Raw genomic sequence first — 16,407 nt, forward strand, 5'->3', positions numbered from 1 at the left:
CACAGGTAAGACCATACTGTTGTGCTGAACTGTATTGTACTCTACATGATTTGACCTGCTGTACTTGAATAAAGGAGATGTTGTTGTGTGTTTTTTTACTTGTATTTAAACAGAAATGTTTTAACTTGCTGTCCACATACACAGGACCTGCACAATTCCAGTCCCTGAGGGCCGCAAACAGGCACGGATTTCAAAGGTTACTCTGAAAACCCGCCCTGTTTGCTGCCCTCAAGGACTGTACTGGTGCAGACTGTTTTGCACACCATCCCACTGTACAGTATATGTTTTGACTTGCCGTTCTTTAATAAATGAGATGTTGCGTTTTGTTTATTTTATGAATAAAGAATTTGTTTTTAAAACATGTGACTGTAAACCATACTGACTGATATAAATGTTTTCACAACTGTAGCAGTAAACCATACACCTGTTGATGTTTTGAATTGCTGTGCACTTAAAATGTTTCTACATTGTACAGTATTTGTAAATACATGTTTTTGTACTTACTCCACCAATAAAAGAACATGTTTATTTGTTTTACATTGTTACATTGGCTCCTTTGCTACTGTAACAAAATACAGTGTTTCTAGAATGTCGAGGCATACTGCACTGTATACTGTAGGCATGCTCAGTATAAGAGTAGTAAAAAAAAATAGAAGACACATACTGTACTGTACTGTGTGTACTGGCACTGTAATACATGTTGAATAAATGCATAGTTTTTATTTTTTCGGGTTAATTACACAGTATACTGTATATAAAAATGTATTGTATACTGTATGGCCGGAAAACATCAGCATACTGTTTCAGGTTCAGTATTCTATCCTAATCAATAAAAATGGCCACTAAACTGTAGACTCCGGTACGTGGCTTTTTAAATCCGATTCAGCAATGTGCAGGCATTGTTACACAAAGCGATATTAGCCATAGAAATCCCTCCATTAGCCATTTTCTTTTCTGAGGAAAAACTAAAAGAAACGTTTTACTGTAATGGTCAGCCCCCTATAGACGCTCCCAGCCAGTCCCACCAATAATTTTCTCGGGGGGCGTCTCCTGTTCACATGCGCACGCGCCTACCGTCGATGTGATGACATGCATATGCGTTTCAAGAAGGTTCCAATGCACGTGCGCCTAGCGTTCCACCAATTGTTCAGTATCTGCAGTACAGTACTGTAGAAGCCGCTCAGCCAATGATATTGCTTACAGGAGAATCGCTTGACTTTCGAATCGCACCGATATTGATACTGCATTGTCAAAATAAAAAAAAACACAGAAAATAATACGGCAACAATACTAACAATACTCACCATAGAATTTCCCATTCAGCGGGCGCCGGCGCCGGTCCACTGCCAGTCCAGCGTTCTTGATCATCCACGTCGATAGTTTGCAGCGGGACTAGTCCACCTGTAGTCAGCTGATGAGGCTGTAAATTGCTTAGGTACATGCAAGCTTGATCGAAACTGCACGCGAAATCCGGCTCAGGCTTGCTGGATAGACAGCAAGGGTTGTCACTGACGGTGGGACCGTCATTGGAAGCCGTTGCTGGTGCATTGCTTGGCAGCGACTGTCGTTTTTAGTTAGTTTTAACATGACCCTTCGCCTTTTGCCGTCATCATGATCATAGATACACTGGCGGCACACTTTATTAGAGTGCGGCCAGTTCCGCAAGCCGGGAGATTTCCCGGCTTGCTAGTGGTATCCCCTCGGCGTGCCGCGCGTCACCGATGCGCGGTCACGCGTCATCGGGTGCCTGCGCCCCCTGCACGCGCGTCCAGGGCTCCCCGAGGGAGCCCTGGTGTCCCGCGATGTGGGGGACGGTGGCAGGGGGTTCCGGGGGACCCGGCGGACCCGGAGAGGAGAGGGGGAAGCCCCGATCGGCGGGCCTCTCCTCCGACGCTTCGGCGCGCGCCCGGGACATCCCGGCGCGCGCCAGGTTACTGTCGCGGCCGAGACCGGGCAAATGCTCGAATAAACTCGGCCGCGACAGTACAGGAAAAAGCCGGTGATACACACCAATACCCTCTAACAAATTGTGGCTCAATATGATAAAAACAGGCATCGCTACATAACCTTTTCCTTATTGCACGCTTCCACGTATGAGGAGCTGGCGAAAATTTGTAAAAGTCATAGTTTTCGATAAAATACCGATAAATTTGAACAACTGTTGCCATCTTATCCTCTGTTGCATTAATCGCGGCCCATATCAAATACGCGTAACTTCTGTCGGGTTTTTGGAAAGCGGGCTGCACTTGAACACTCATGGCGGGCGGCAGGTCTCTGGGGAATACTGTAACCGAAACTGGTCTTTGTCTTTCTTTAATATGAAAAGCCTAAATTGATACATTTTTGCAACCTCTTCCTTCAGTCTCAAGGCCAAGTTACAATAGCACACTGTGGTATCTTTTTTACACGAAACACCTGCAAGTCGACACATTACTGAAGCGCATGCGCATTACAATTCATGAATATCTGCCATCTGGCGGACACGCGAAGAATTGCAACCTATTAAATCCGAACCATTCTCAATAAACGCATCAACTGCGCGTCAACCGCGTGGCTGAGAACGCAAAATGAATGCGGCATGCTCCAGGTGAAGTGCGTCGCATTCCAGGAAAAACCCAGGGAAAAAACGGCGATGTGTTAGACTCAGATGAGCCGCAGCAGTAACACTACATGCTTTTTGTATTGCAAAATACATTTTCATGCTATTTTTTTATAAACTGATTACAGTATCTATTTTTTTTTAGTAATCACTGATAGGATTATTATTTAATGTAAAAGGATTATTACTTAATGAAAAATTACTCATATCATTTTACATTCAAAAACATTTACTGTACCTTTATCTGTTTGAACTTAAAAATGTACTCTAGTGATTACTAAGCAATATACTGAATTAGTTTTTAGTACTGTACATACTGTTCAACTTACAGAACATCAGTAGTGGAGATTTTTAGGCTACAATTTGGCTTTGATGGTTTGTTAAAGGACATGAAGAAATGTAGTCGGCTAATCCATTGTAATATGAAAACATGTACTGTATTTCCTTTGCTTCTTATCTGAAAGAATTGTATATTTATTTTATTTATAAAATGTTTTACCATAAGATAGTTACCACACATTTTGAATTATGTCCTGGACACAGAGTAATGATGACAATACATGGTTACAGTACGTGAACAGAGGTTATACATTCAATTTACAAACATTTTATCAACAGTTAGAGATAATATATGATTATCGGTGTTTGTAATAGTTACAGATAAGATTAAAATGTGAGACAGTGGAAGTCTTGAAATTGCTTAAACTTTAACAATACATTACATTATGTGCATCAATACAATATGTACACAGACAAGTGATTAGCTACAGTAAGATGCAGATCGGTCCATTCTCCTGTAATCAATCGCTTTGCTCTGGGTTATTTAATTTAATTCAATTCTTGCACAATTATTGAAAATGTAGTCCTGCAATATGATTGACTGAGCAGTTACTACAGTAGATACAAATCTGTTTTAAAAATCCTTCTAGGCAAAAATTTTGTGACAGTGCAATTTGTAGTGATTAGGATAGAATAATTGTGAGCTTTATAGAAAACTTTTTACATTGTACTGTAATCATCACTACTGTTTGACGTTGCATATTGCAGTATAATTACAATACACGTTTAATTAAATTCTAAGAAACCCCAAAAATAAAAATGTAGATCTTTTATTCTATATTTATTATTTATTATGCAATACTTTCAACTTTAGCTAGGCTTATTCTTCTTTTCAAATCTTCTTCGTAATGGCTGTTGTTCTTTTGTCATTGAGAGAGGGGGGTTGTGTAAATTACTGACGGTTGCTACAGTATACACCCAGTAGAATACTTTTACACATGCGCCCCCTTCCTGTTTTGCTGCAGCTCTGAAAAGAAAAAAATAGTGCAGTAAAGTGCATTAAAGGCATTGCGTATATCACTTTATTGGACTATACAGTAACTACTGTCAAAATATATACTGTCCAGTATAACTGTATAACTACAGTATACTGTACAGTATATACTGGAACTCCATACTGTATACAATATAACTACAACAAGTTAGGGATTGGGGCACTGTGTCTTACCTGCCAGCATTTGGGGGGAGGGAGGGGATTTCCTGCACTTTATCTTCGCCCAGCTCCAGACATGCACATGCAAAACAGAAATAGAAATAAATGATTATACAGTACCAAGCATTAAAAACATTAAACAATTAAATAATTGAAAACAATCAACTTTTTTTTTTGTAGTAAATTCATTTTTCTATAACGTTTGAACTACAGTATACAGTACAATCACACAGCAAAGTCGTGCCCAAATAGGCTGGCCTTCCAGGGACGAGCCCTAATATGCCTCAAAAGGCCATTGATGGTGTCTCTCACAGTTCTCATAACATGATCGTCAACAATCAAATAACGCTGCACTTCCTCCAAAATTGTTTTCCTTAAATTTGCCAGCAGAGCCTTCTTGCTTTTATTCCCTTCATAATTTACATTGTGGGTCCACTCGCTGTACATCTCAAAACTGACGTGGTGTTTAAAGATGGACAGGGCATATTTCTGGGCTAGACCAGCACTTCCGATCTTGTTTTTCTCCCAGACTTGCTGGGGCAGTTTGTTCAAGATGATGTCTGGGAGCGTTCTAATCCTGGGTGCTGGAGCGGATGTGCTTCTGGCAGCGGGCAAGGGTAGGTGGTCTGGGAAGATGCTTTCCTCCTGTCGTGGCCTTACCGGGGTTGTCACTCTTGTCGTGGCCTTACCGGGGTTGTCATCTCATCCACATCAAGGGCATTCAGGTACGTGTATTCTGCAGACGGAGAGGGTGAGCGTGGGGGAGACCATGGTGCGCTTGGTGATGGAAGCATGAAGGTCATATCCAGGCACCCTCTTGCTCCTTTGCCGAACATACAGGGCCAGGAACTCCAAGCAAAGAATAAATCCACACGATGTTCCTCTCCATCTTCTCCATATGCCTATCCATATTCAACATTTTCTCCAAAAGAAGATCAATCTTTTGCACCGCAGAGTTGTCAGGAATTTCAACACAACTTAAACCATTCAGCATGCGGGCGAATGAGCTCGATCTGGTGCGAGGAGTGCTGTTGACATCTGTGTGGATGGGTGCCGGAGCAGGTGAGATGGGGGTTCCCAGGAGAGCAGCGTCATGGATGGGTGCAGCAGCAGGTGAGATGGGGGGTCCCAGGAGAGCAGCGTCATAGATGGGTGCAGGAGCAGGTGAGATCGGGGGTCCCAGCAGAGCATCGGTGGACAAAGGGTCCTCCACGGCTTCCATTTGTTTTGCTTTGTGTGTATGGCAGCGAATTTCTTCTTGACATAATAAGGCCCAGGGTTCTTAGCCTTTGGAGTCTTCAGAACGTTTTCTTTATTCTCCTTTGGTTTTGGCTTAGAAACAGCTTCCACCTTTCACTTTCTCGTGATCGGCACGGCAGAAGAAAGCAGGTTCCTGCATCCTTAGAATCGGGGTTGATCCATGGAAGCAGATGGAAGAATGCACAATGCAGTATCTGGCAAGGGCAAGTTCAGATAGTGATCAGCGTGTGGGAGGCTATTCAATTTGTGTCACATTTTATACACTGTGTCCCTATTTTAAATTTTTCGCAGGCACGGACACGAGCTGCAGGTGCTAAAAGTGGGCGTACTGTGTACTAAATCTATCGAGCGAGGCGGAGGCCCATTAAAGTATAAATACACCATCCATTTTGATGATTGAATGCACATTCAATACACATCGAATACACAATCGAATGTACATTCTTCTGTGCTTTAATTTTTTTCTAAATGCAGCGATACCGAAGAATAGGATTTCAAAGGATCTCAGCATGAGAATACAGGATATGTACCAAAAAGGACACCGAATTTTACAGATCCAACGATGGTTAGTTGCTTGGGCCTTGTTTTAGCAACAAGCACTGTCAGTTATCATGCCCATGGTAAGGCCAAAAATGTAAAGCGGACCCCCACAGTCACTACTGAGTAAGTAATTTTGTTTTCTTTACTGTACAGTATGTACTGTAATTACACTATTACTGGTAGAACGCATTAGTGTTTTTTACAATACCCTTTTGAGAGAAAACAATTGTCCTCTATTACTCTAATAACGTCTTGTACTGTATGCCTGTTTTTAATATTTTATCAATTTTTACATTCTTAAAATCACTTGTAATTTCGACTGTATACTGTAAATGTACCGTATGAGGTGGAATAGTCTTCACCTTTTGCTAGGCTTGGTCTTCTTTGCAGGAAAAACAAGACCGGCTGTCAGCTCTATGAACAGCGCTGCATACAAGGTATTTAGTGATGTGTAGCATCACGGTAAGAGAGTAGTAGGCACTAATGAAAAGAGGTAATAGGGAGCCTCCGTGGGGGTGCAAATCAGCCAACAACGGACTCAAAAAGTCTTTGAGGTGTATAAGCTGCTATAATGAGCATATGAATCCCAACACACGGTAGACAGGTAAGGCGTGAAGTACGCTGTTACTCACGATAAGTCGCCATGTCCCTTCTCCTCTTGGCCACGCAGGAACGGTGTAGATCCTGTGTCTCTGTTGGCGTCGGTATCCAATCCAAATGGTAATAATGCAAAGAAGGGGGGGGATCGGTGTGTTGTCTATATCCGTAGACAAACTGGGAACTTACCAGCCAAAGTGGTATAACTAAAAACAACTTTATTAAACTACATAAAAAATGTGTTACATACACATGTGAAAAAAGCTCCGCCTCCCACGCGTTTCACAAGGAGAAAGCGCCAGTGACGGTGTGAAACGCGTGGGAGGAGGAGCTTTTTTAGACCTGCTCTGGCTGTCTTGCCTTTTAAAAGGCTTTCAGATAGGCTTCAGCTGTGCTCGTTAATCCCTTTGACTTTACCAGACAGGTATTAACCACTTGATAAAACAAACAAAAAAAACCACCCAAGAAGCTCTCATTGAGAACCCCTGACCTCCACAAAATTATATATATATGTATATAAGTGTTATATAAAGGAGTGCTACTGAGCGTGGCGGATACATTAAACAGAAAACCCCTCCCTACTGCCCTGGTTAGAAGGTATCTTTCATGTTACTGGATATGGATCCAATGTTGATCTTTCTCCCTCCTAATAGAGGTAAATGAGAATTTTAATCCTAGTACAGGTGTATTAGTATTTTATCTGGTAGTGTTAGGGACCTGTGACCAGGGTCTGCCTTGATGCGGCTCACAGGCTTACACCGCTTTGGCCAAAGGGTTAAACTAAATGACTAATTTTCAAGAGAATATATAAGTATTTTACTGTGTATTTTTGTTATATTGGAAGTGGCATTGGGCATTTTGGGTTTTCTGTTTAATTAACAACTTGATGTCTGAGGTCCAACAGCCTTGGCTCACAGTAGGCTCGCCCCCTGCTGCACTGCCTCTTTCATCAAAGAGGGAAACAAACAAAAAACATGTTTTCTGTCAGTTCCTTTGTGACCTCTTTTAAACATGCTTCATATCATTTCTTATTCTGCAATGCTGAATTCTTTTCACATGCTAGACAATATTTTGTCTTTCTCGTTGCCTTTTTTTGTGGCAGGCTCTGGCATTTGGTTCTTTAATTTAAAATTTGGAGCACTAAGACAGATATTTTTTCCCCGATAAAATAATTATATTACTATTTTAAACTTCTTTGGGCTTATCATAGCACCTTAGTAATATGCATCTTGGATTAGACCCTATCCCTAGTTAATAGAGCAGATCCTCATAAAGGAATCCCACCAGTGTTGCATGGCTAGTTGTGTGCCTCTTTGCAGGCAGAGAAGCTCTGAAAGCAGCTCAGCTTGCTCCTTTTAAGGTTTTTCTGCAACTCTGAAGTCATGGGAGCGCAACACATAAAATTCAGGTGGCGCATGCCCGTCCATTGTCCACATGTATTACTAGTGTATGGAGGGGGTAAGCAGGGATGGAGTAAGCATAGAACCCTCATGGCACCCCAGCAAACTAGTGATTGAACTGTTAGGTGGTCCTCTTTCCTCTTACCTCCTTTCTGGTCAAATTCAGCATAATTGCCGTTGAAACGACTTTTGCAGCTTGGCTCACATTGGAGCCCCCATGACAGGAAAACACCCAAATGGTTCGGGATCACAGAAGCTTCATGTGGACAGAGAGGAAATATCTCCTTTTGGCTGGACTTCAAGCAGTCATGTAAGCCCCAAAACACTAACCAAAAAACATCAAACTACTTCTCTCCTAACCTCTGCTTAGTAAGACAAAAAAAAAGATTACAGTAGCCATGAGGAGGAGTGGCCAGCAGCAGTAGGTCCTCCCACAGGTGTAAGTCTTTAATTTTTCTTATCCCAGCTAGAAGATTGGACAACCCTTTTGTTCCACTACCGTGGAGATGCTCAGGAACAATGTTTAAAAAGTGCCAATGCTTTTTGAGTGTCACATCTCACTTTCCTAAGCCTGCCAAATATGAAATCAGCATTGATTGACTTTGCTGGTATCCTCTATCATTTAATGCTAACCCCATATCTGTATATTTGGCAGAGAGTGCCAAACCGTACCCCACACTAATACAGATAAACATTTCTATTTAATCTTTAATAAAAATGGAAAATGTACATAGTCACCTTTATATCAAAATTTAAAGTGACCAATCCGAGTAGTTATCTGTCTACTTTTAAAAAATACATCTCAACCCCGTTATAACAACCGAGCTATAACCTGGGTCACGCTAATTTTTTTTAAATGGCCGCCGCGCGCCCAATCGGGAGGAGGGGGGAGAAGGGTGGAGGAGGGAGGAGGCGGATTGAGGTGCCGGCAGCCCCACACGATCCCCCAGCAGCCACCGCAGTTCCCCACCAGCCATCGCACTTCCCCCAGCTGCCCCACACGATCCCACCAGCAGCAGCACATGATCCCCCCCCAGCAGCACCACACGATCCCCCCAGCAGCCCCACATGATCCCTCCAGCCACAGCACATGGTCCCCTCAGCAGCCCCACACGATGCCCCAGCAGCAGCACCACCACCAGAGGTAGGGGGCTTGAGAGGGGTGCTCTGTGCCTGGCTGTGTCTGTGTGCTTGCGTCTATGTGCTGTCTGTGTGCCTGCCTGTGTCTGTGTGCTGTGTGCCTGCCTTTGTCTGTGTGCTGGCTGTGTGCTGGCTGTGTGCCTGCCAGTGTCTGTGTGCTGTGTGCCTGCCTGTGTCTGTGTGCTGTAAAAAAAAATCGGGGTCCTCGCTCAAACCACGTTATAAGTGGATCCGAGTTATAGCAGATCACGTTATAACGGGGTTGAGCTATATGTTGTATATAATTGTATCCCTGTTTAGTTACTATAATTACATAACAAAATATTTATTTAAAAGTTATATGTTTTCAAAGGGGACAGAATATCGGATTATATTGTGTGTAAGGATGTAGCAGAACATACAGAACCCCTGTAAGCTGAACCCCCAAAATAACCACAACATATATATATATATATATATATATATATATATATATATATATATATGCATATAAGTGTCAAAAAGGAGTGCTACTGAGCATGGCAATATATATTTAAAATTAGAGACAAAACATAAAACATAGACAGAGCTCTATGCTACATCCATTGACACAAATACACAGTTCAGTGCCATATATATATTTATATATTACATTTATATATATATATATAAATATCTTTTGAATTAAATGGTCTTTTACTGTAGTTTAACTCTTTGGCCAAAGTGTCGTGAGCCCATGAGTCCCTCCAAGGCAGACCACGTCTTCTGTATGTTTTGCAATTCTGTTCAGCTGTTCCCAGCTGATTTGGAGGGTGGCTCTTCCTTCCCAGATTTGAAGCTCACCCCCTCCCACTTTTAAATGGTTAAAGCTCACTCCATTTCACCTTCCACACTCATGGGAATTGCATGCAGTTTGATTGCGACAAATCTAATACAGAGTGCTTTTCCTGGTATTGTACAGGTTAATAAGAGCTTCCATCAGACTTAGAACTATGCAACTTATTTTGACAGATTTATTATAAATCATTCTTCCTGGTAATGTACTGTTATTAAGAATTTATAATAGTGTTAGGACCCATGAGGGGCTCATGGGCTTAGGACACTTTGGCCAAAGAGTTAAACTAAAAGACCATTTTATTCAAAATATATTTATATATATACTGCTGCGACATACTTTATTCGAGCAAATACCCAGTATGTACCTGGCAGATACCTGGAATGCGCCGCTCCTCACCTCAGACAAGCCCCGTTGCTTTTGCCTTCCCAGCCATGGTTCATGCCTGGCTGACGGGCGGCTGATCTGTTAAATGATAATGATTAGGATTTAATAGGCTGCAATGCTTCGCGTTTCTACCAGATGGCATAAATTCATGAATTGTAATGCAGTATATATATATATATGTATTGCAGCCAGCGGGAATAAAATGCTTCAATCCCTGCCTGGAAAATACCTCAATGCACTCGGGCAGAAAACAGTCACAAACCTCAATACACCCGAGTATACCCGAATTCGTGGGACTAGCCGAGCTCGAATAAAGTGTGTCGCCAGTGTATATAGGCACTGTACTGTGTATTTGTGTCAATGGATGTAGCACTGAGCTTTACCTGTGTTTTATGTTTTGTCTCTGATTTTAAGGATGTAGCAGAGCTGTGTTACCCATGTATAAATTCCTTGGGGCATGTATTTTCAGAAAATGTATGCTTACATTGGGATATGTTTATGCTAGGTGGTAGTTTGCCTCTTCAGGCGTGCAGAGCCTTACACAATCTTCTAATTACAGGTCCATATTGACAAAAACACTATGTAACATACTGAATATCTGTTATCAACTTGTACTGAGGAGATCCACGATAATAACATTTAATATTTATTTCCGTGATTAAACTGAGCTGGTATGACAAACTAGTTCACAATTTTGTGAATTTTTCTCCTGGGGAAAACATGTGGCCATGTTTTAATTCCTTAGTTCATGTACTTTCAGAAAATGTGTACGTTTATTGGGGCATTTACACTGGTAGGGGGTAGTTTTTCCTTGACAAGGTGTGACGGTGCTTTTCTCTGATCAGGAAGTGGACCCACAGGGCTGAGGTAGGGATACAAATAAACTGACCAGGGCCCCAGGACAGAATCCTGTAAGAGTATCCGTAGTCGGTATGGAAGCAGTGGTCAGGGCTGGCGGCAGAGTTGCAAGGTCCATGAAACAGGCTGAGATCAGTGCAGGTGGAAGGTAACGAGGTTGGGGTCACGATTTGGGGGCAGCAACAGGGAAATCCAATGGACAGGGGAGCCACAGGGATAGGCACGCCACAGCAATAGGCAAGCCACACGGAAGGTTCAGGAACGGGTAAGCCACAGAGAGAGGCACGCCATAGTAATAGGCAAGCCTATCGGAAGGCTCAGGAATGGGGAAGGCTCAGGAACTAGAAGGTTCAGGAACTAGAAGACTCAGGAACTAGAGCCCAGGGTGGCCAGGAACACAGCTAAATGCATACAATGCTCGTGCGGGGACTGGGAGTTACTGGCTGCTATTTAAGACCTGGAACAGGTGCAGCCAATAAAGCAGGCTGCCAGTAACCAAAATGTCCACAGCAGCCAGGTAAGAGAGGGTTCCAACCAAAGCCTGGACTGTAACCCTTACACAAGGATGACTTGTACCTTTTACATTCTGCGCCCAAAAAATCACGTGTGAATGGTTTTGCTGATTTGGGATCTAAATTGACTGAAAAAGTAGGTAAACTTATACATACCTGGTATCAATTATTCAGGGAAGTAGGAGCATGTACTGTAGTATTCATTTTAATAAAAGGATGAAGGATGTTAGAGACAATATGAATAAAATAAGTAGATTTTCATATTTTGTCATTTTGCCACCCTCCCTCCTCTCTCCCTTTCTCCTGTGCCCTCTGGAATGCTCGCTCCCTTTCTAACAAGTTCCTCTCTGTGCATGACTTCTTTCTCTCTGACTCCCTGCTCCTATTTGCCATAACTGAGACCTGGCTCACTCAGACTGACTCTGCTCTGGAAGGTTCCCTCTCCTATGGTGGCTTTTCCTACTCCCACACTCTGCGCCCTGGTGGCAGGGGTGTAGGCGTGGGGCTCCTGCTCTCCTCTCTCTGCCGCTACGAACAGTTTCTACTCCCCCCTCTCTTGCTTTTCCCTCCTTTGAGGTTCACACAGTCCAGATCTTCTCTCCTCTCCCGGTCCATGTGGCGGTCATCTATCGCCCACCTTCCTCTACTCATCCCCCTTCTGCCTTTCTCTCTCACTTTGAATCCTGGCTCTCTTTCTTTCTCTCCTCAGACTCCCCTGTTCTTCTCCTTGGGGCTTCAATTGCCACATTGATGACCCCTCTCTCCCTTGGGCTTCCCGCTTTCTTTCTCTAACCTCTTCTTTTGGCCTTCAACAGTGGACTGAAGCCAGCACCCACAAGGATGGACACTACCTAGACCTTGTTTTCACTAAAAACTTCTCTCTCTCCGACTTCTCCATCTCCCCTTTTCCTCTCTATGATCATCACCTCATCTCATTTTCTCTCTCTCGCTTCTCTCCATCTCCATTTCCATCTCGCCCTCGTTTTTGCAGAAACCTGCGCTCTATTAACCTACCAGCTTTTGATTCCACTTTATGCTCCTCCCTCTCCTCTCTCAGTTCTGCTTCAGACCCTGACAACCTGGTCAGGAACTACAACTCTGCCTTATCTTCCTCTCTTGATCTTCATGCCCTGCTTTCTCTCTGCAATCCTCGCCCTTCTAACACCAGACCCTGGCTAAACTCCCACACACGAATGCTGCGTTCCTCCACTCGTTCCTCTGAACGCCTCTGGAGGAAATCTCATACTCTCGCAGACTTCCTTCACTATAAATTTATGCTATCCTGTTTCAACTCTGCCCTCTCTCAAGCTAAACAAACCTACTTTTCATCACTAATCAACACACACAAGTCTAACCCACGCCGGCTCTTTTCTGTCTTTGACTCTCTACTCAGACCACCCTCAGCTGCCTCCTCTTCTTCCTCCATCTCACCTCAGGACTTGGCTGACTTTTTTAAGGAAAAGGTGGAGTCCATACGGCAGAACATCCCATCTGTTGCCTCCTCCCATCCCACAATGTTTCCCAACTCTCCCCCTGCCTTTCTTGACTCTTTTTCCGCTATCTCGGAGGAGGATGTGTCACTGCTGATCTCCTCTTCTCCCTCTACCACTTGCCCTCTTGATCCCATTCCCTCCCATCTCCTAAAACCTCTTGCTCCTTCTATAATCCCTATGCTCACACAGATCTTTAACTCTTCCCTCTTGTCATATTCTCTAGCCTGCTGTGCCCATGCTTGGCCACCGGGACTGCTGCCACTCTCAATGTCTTGTTCTAGCCTGCAGTACCTATACTTGTCCACCGGGATTGCTGCTGCTAAACTAAGGAACATTCCAGACTCTGATACCTGACACCTCTGCACCTGTGCTCCACCTCTCAGCCTGCCTATATAAACCTCCCTTTCCTGTTCCTCTCTTGCCTGTTTATACTGGTTCCTAGCTCCTGCAGGGTTCCTGTGTTTACTGCTGTCCTAGCTATTGCTATCATCCTGTTCCAGTTTCCTCGTTGCCGATCTCTGCTTGTTTCCTGACTTCGCTACCTGCCGCCTGCCTCTGATCTCTGCTTGTGACCCCTACTTCGCTCCCTGCTGTTCCTGCCACTGGGATCCACTTCAGCTGAAGTCCAATCCTTGACAGAATAAACAGGCCCTACCATGGATTCCGCTGGAACAGACCCGGCTCAGGCTCAGACACTCCATGACTTAAAACATATCATGGTTGGTTACCAGGAACAACAAAGACACGTGTTTAATCGTCTTGGCCGCTTGGAAGAAAAAGCCGCCACCGCGGAAGCTGAGAATCGTGAACTACGTGCAGCCTTAATCACCTTGTCTGGTCAAAACACTGTGCCTGTGCAAACCGCACCCCGTATATCCCTTCCAGAAATTTTTTGGGGGAAAAAACAATCTTTCCGGAATTTCCTTAATCAATGCAGACTTGTGTTCAAGCTTCAGCCCATCATTTATCATACCGAAGAAGCCCAGGTTGGACTGATCATAACCCTGCTCAAGGATGAGGCCCTTGCTTGGGTCTCCCCTATGTTAGAACAAGATAGCCCACTACTAAGGGACGTGGAGGAGTTCATCGATGCCATGAGTCTTATTTTTGATGACCCAAATCGTAGTGCAACCGCTGAGGCAACTCTGAACAATCTTCGTCAAGGAAGACGCTCTGCAGCTGAATACGCCGCTGATTTCTGCAGATGGGTTAACGATACTAATTGGAATGAGGCCGCGCAGAAATATCATTTTCGGCAGGGTCTCTCGGAGCAAGTTAAAGATGAACTAACCCGGGTGGAGCCCCCAGAGAGATTTCAGGACTTTGTCCGTTTATGCATCCAAATTGATCGCAGGCTTACGGAAAGACGATTGGAGAGACAGGGTTTCATGCCAAGCAACCCCGGGTTTAGAGATGTCAGTACCCCAAGACGTTCCAGGGAGACTGAGGAAGAGCCGATGCAAGTAAATACACTGCGGGGACCCATCTCAACCGGGGAAAGGAATAGACGCCGAACAGAAGATCTCTGTTTATATTGCGGAAATGATGGGCACTATCTCGCTGATTGCCCAAACAAGTCCAGGCGGTCTTCTTTCCAGAGCCCTAGGAGAAATCAGCTGCACGCTATTTCAAAGACTGTTTTCTCTGCTTCTCAAGGGAAAGATAACCCTCCTTCGCTACACCCTCACCTCCTGGTTCCTATTATAATCGAGGAAGGAACACATCGTTTTTCAACAACAGTAATGGTCGACTCAGGGGCGGCAGGGAATTTTATGGACATAGAATTCGCCAAGAACAATTCGGTATCATTTGTAGCCAAGGAATCGCCAGAAAGGATGGAAGTCGTTGACGGTTCTCCCTTGAGCTCTGGACCTGTTACCCATGAAACCAGTAACTTAATACTAATCATGGAGCCCAATCACCAGGAGAAGATTTCATTTGGTCTCATTCCATCACCTTTGTTTCCAGTGATTGTGGGAATTCCATGGCTCATGATCCATAACCCACTAATTGACTGGAAGACAAAGACCCTCACGTTTCCCTTGGAGCACTGTCAGCTAGCCTGTCTACCTAAAACTCCTATACCAGAGTGTGTAGGAATACATAAGATTTCCTCGTCTCAAGAAAATCTTCTGCCGGCTCCTTACTCTGAGTTTTTAGATGTGTGTGACAAGAAGAACGCGGATACGCTTCCCCCACATCGCTCTTATGACTGTCCCATTGAATTATTACCGAGTGTTGCTATTCCGTTTGGAAGAATCTATTCCCTCTCAGAACCGGAATTGAAGGTCCTCAATGACTACCTACAGGAGAACCTATCAAAGGGTTTTATCCGACCCTCTACTTCTCCAGCAGGCGCTGCGCTCTTCTTCGTGGGAAAGAAAGACGGTTCTCTACGCCCCTGCATTGACTATCGGGAACTAAATAAGATTACGGTGAAGAACAGGTACCCATTACCTCTGATTCCTGAACTATTGGAAAGAATTCGGTCAGCCAAAATTTTTACCAAATTAGATCTCAGAGGAGCGTATAATTTGGTCCGCATTCGACCCGGTGATGAATGGAAAACAGCCTTCCGAACCCGTTATGGGCACTATGAATATCTGGTGATGCCTTTTGGACTCTGTAATGCCCCTGCTACATTCCAGCATTTAGTTAATGATGTCTTCCGCGAGTTATTGGACCAATTCGTAGTGGCATACCTGGGTGACATCCTTGTCTTCTCAGATAACATCATGGATCACCAGAGACATGTCCGAATTGTCCTTGAGCGTCTCCGTAAGTACAAATTGTACATCAAGTTAGAAAAATGCAAATTTGAAAAGACCAGCATGCAATTTCTCGGTTACATCATCTCTCCCGAGGGTTTGAGTATGGACCCAGGCAAGATTCAAGCCGTGGTGGAATGGCCAATCCCTCGAAAAGAAAAGGACATTCAGAGATTTGTGGGTTTTGCCAATTTCTATAGACGTTTTATTAAAAATTTCTCTGGCATTATTGCCCCAATCACCCAACTCACACGGAAAGAATTCCCCTTCAAATGGTCTCCTAAAGCAGATGCGGCATTCGAACAATTGAAGTCACTCTTCACATCTGCCCCTATCCTCATCCATCCAGATCCAGAATTACCATTCATCTTGGAAGTGGATGCATCCGACTCCGCCGTTGGTGCCATTCTGTCACAAAGAATTGGACCCAAGATGCTCCTTCATCCATGTGACTTTTATTCATACCAAATGTCAACAGCTGAACGAAATTATGACATCGGAAACAAAGAACTCTTGGCTATAAAAGCTGCATTCTCTGAGTGGAGAC

The sequence above is a fragment of the Ascaphus truei genome, chromosome 3, assembly GCF_040206685.1.
Source record: "Ascaphus truei isolate aAscTru1 chromosome 3, aAscTru1.hap1, whole genome shotgun sequence".
NCBI lineage: Eukaryota > Metazoa > Chordata > Amphibia > Anura > Ascaphidae > Ascaphus > Ascaphus truei.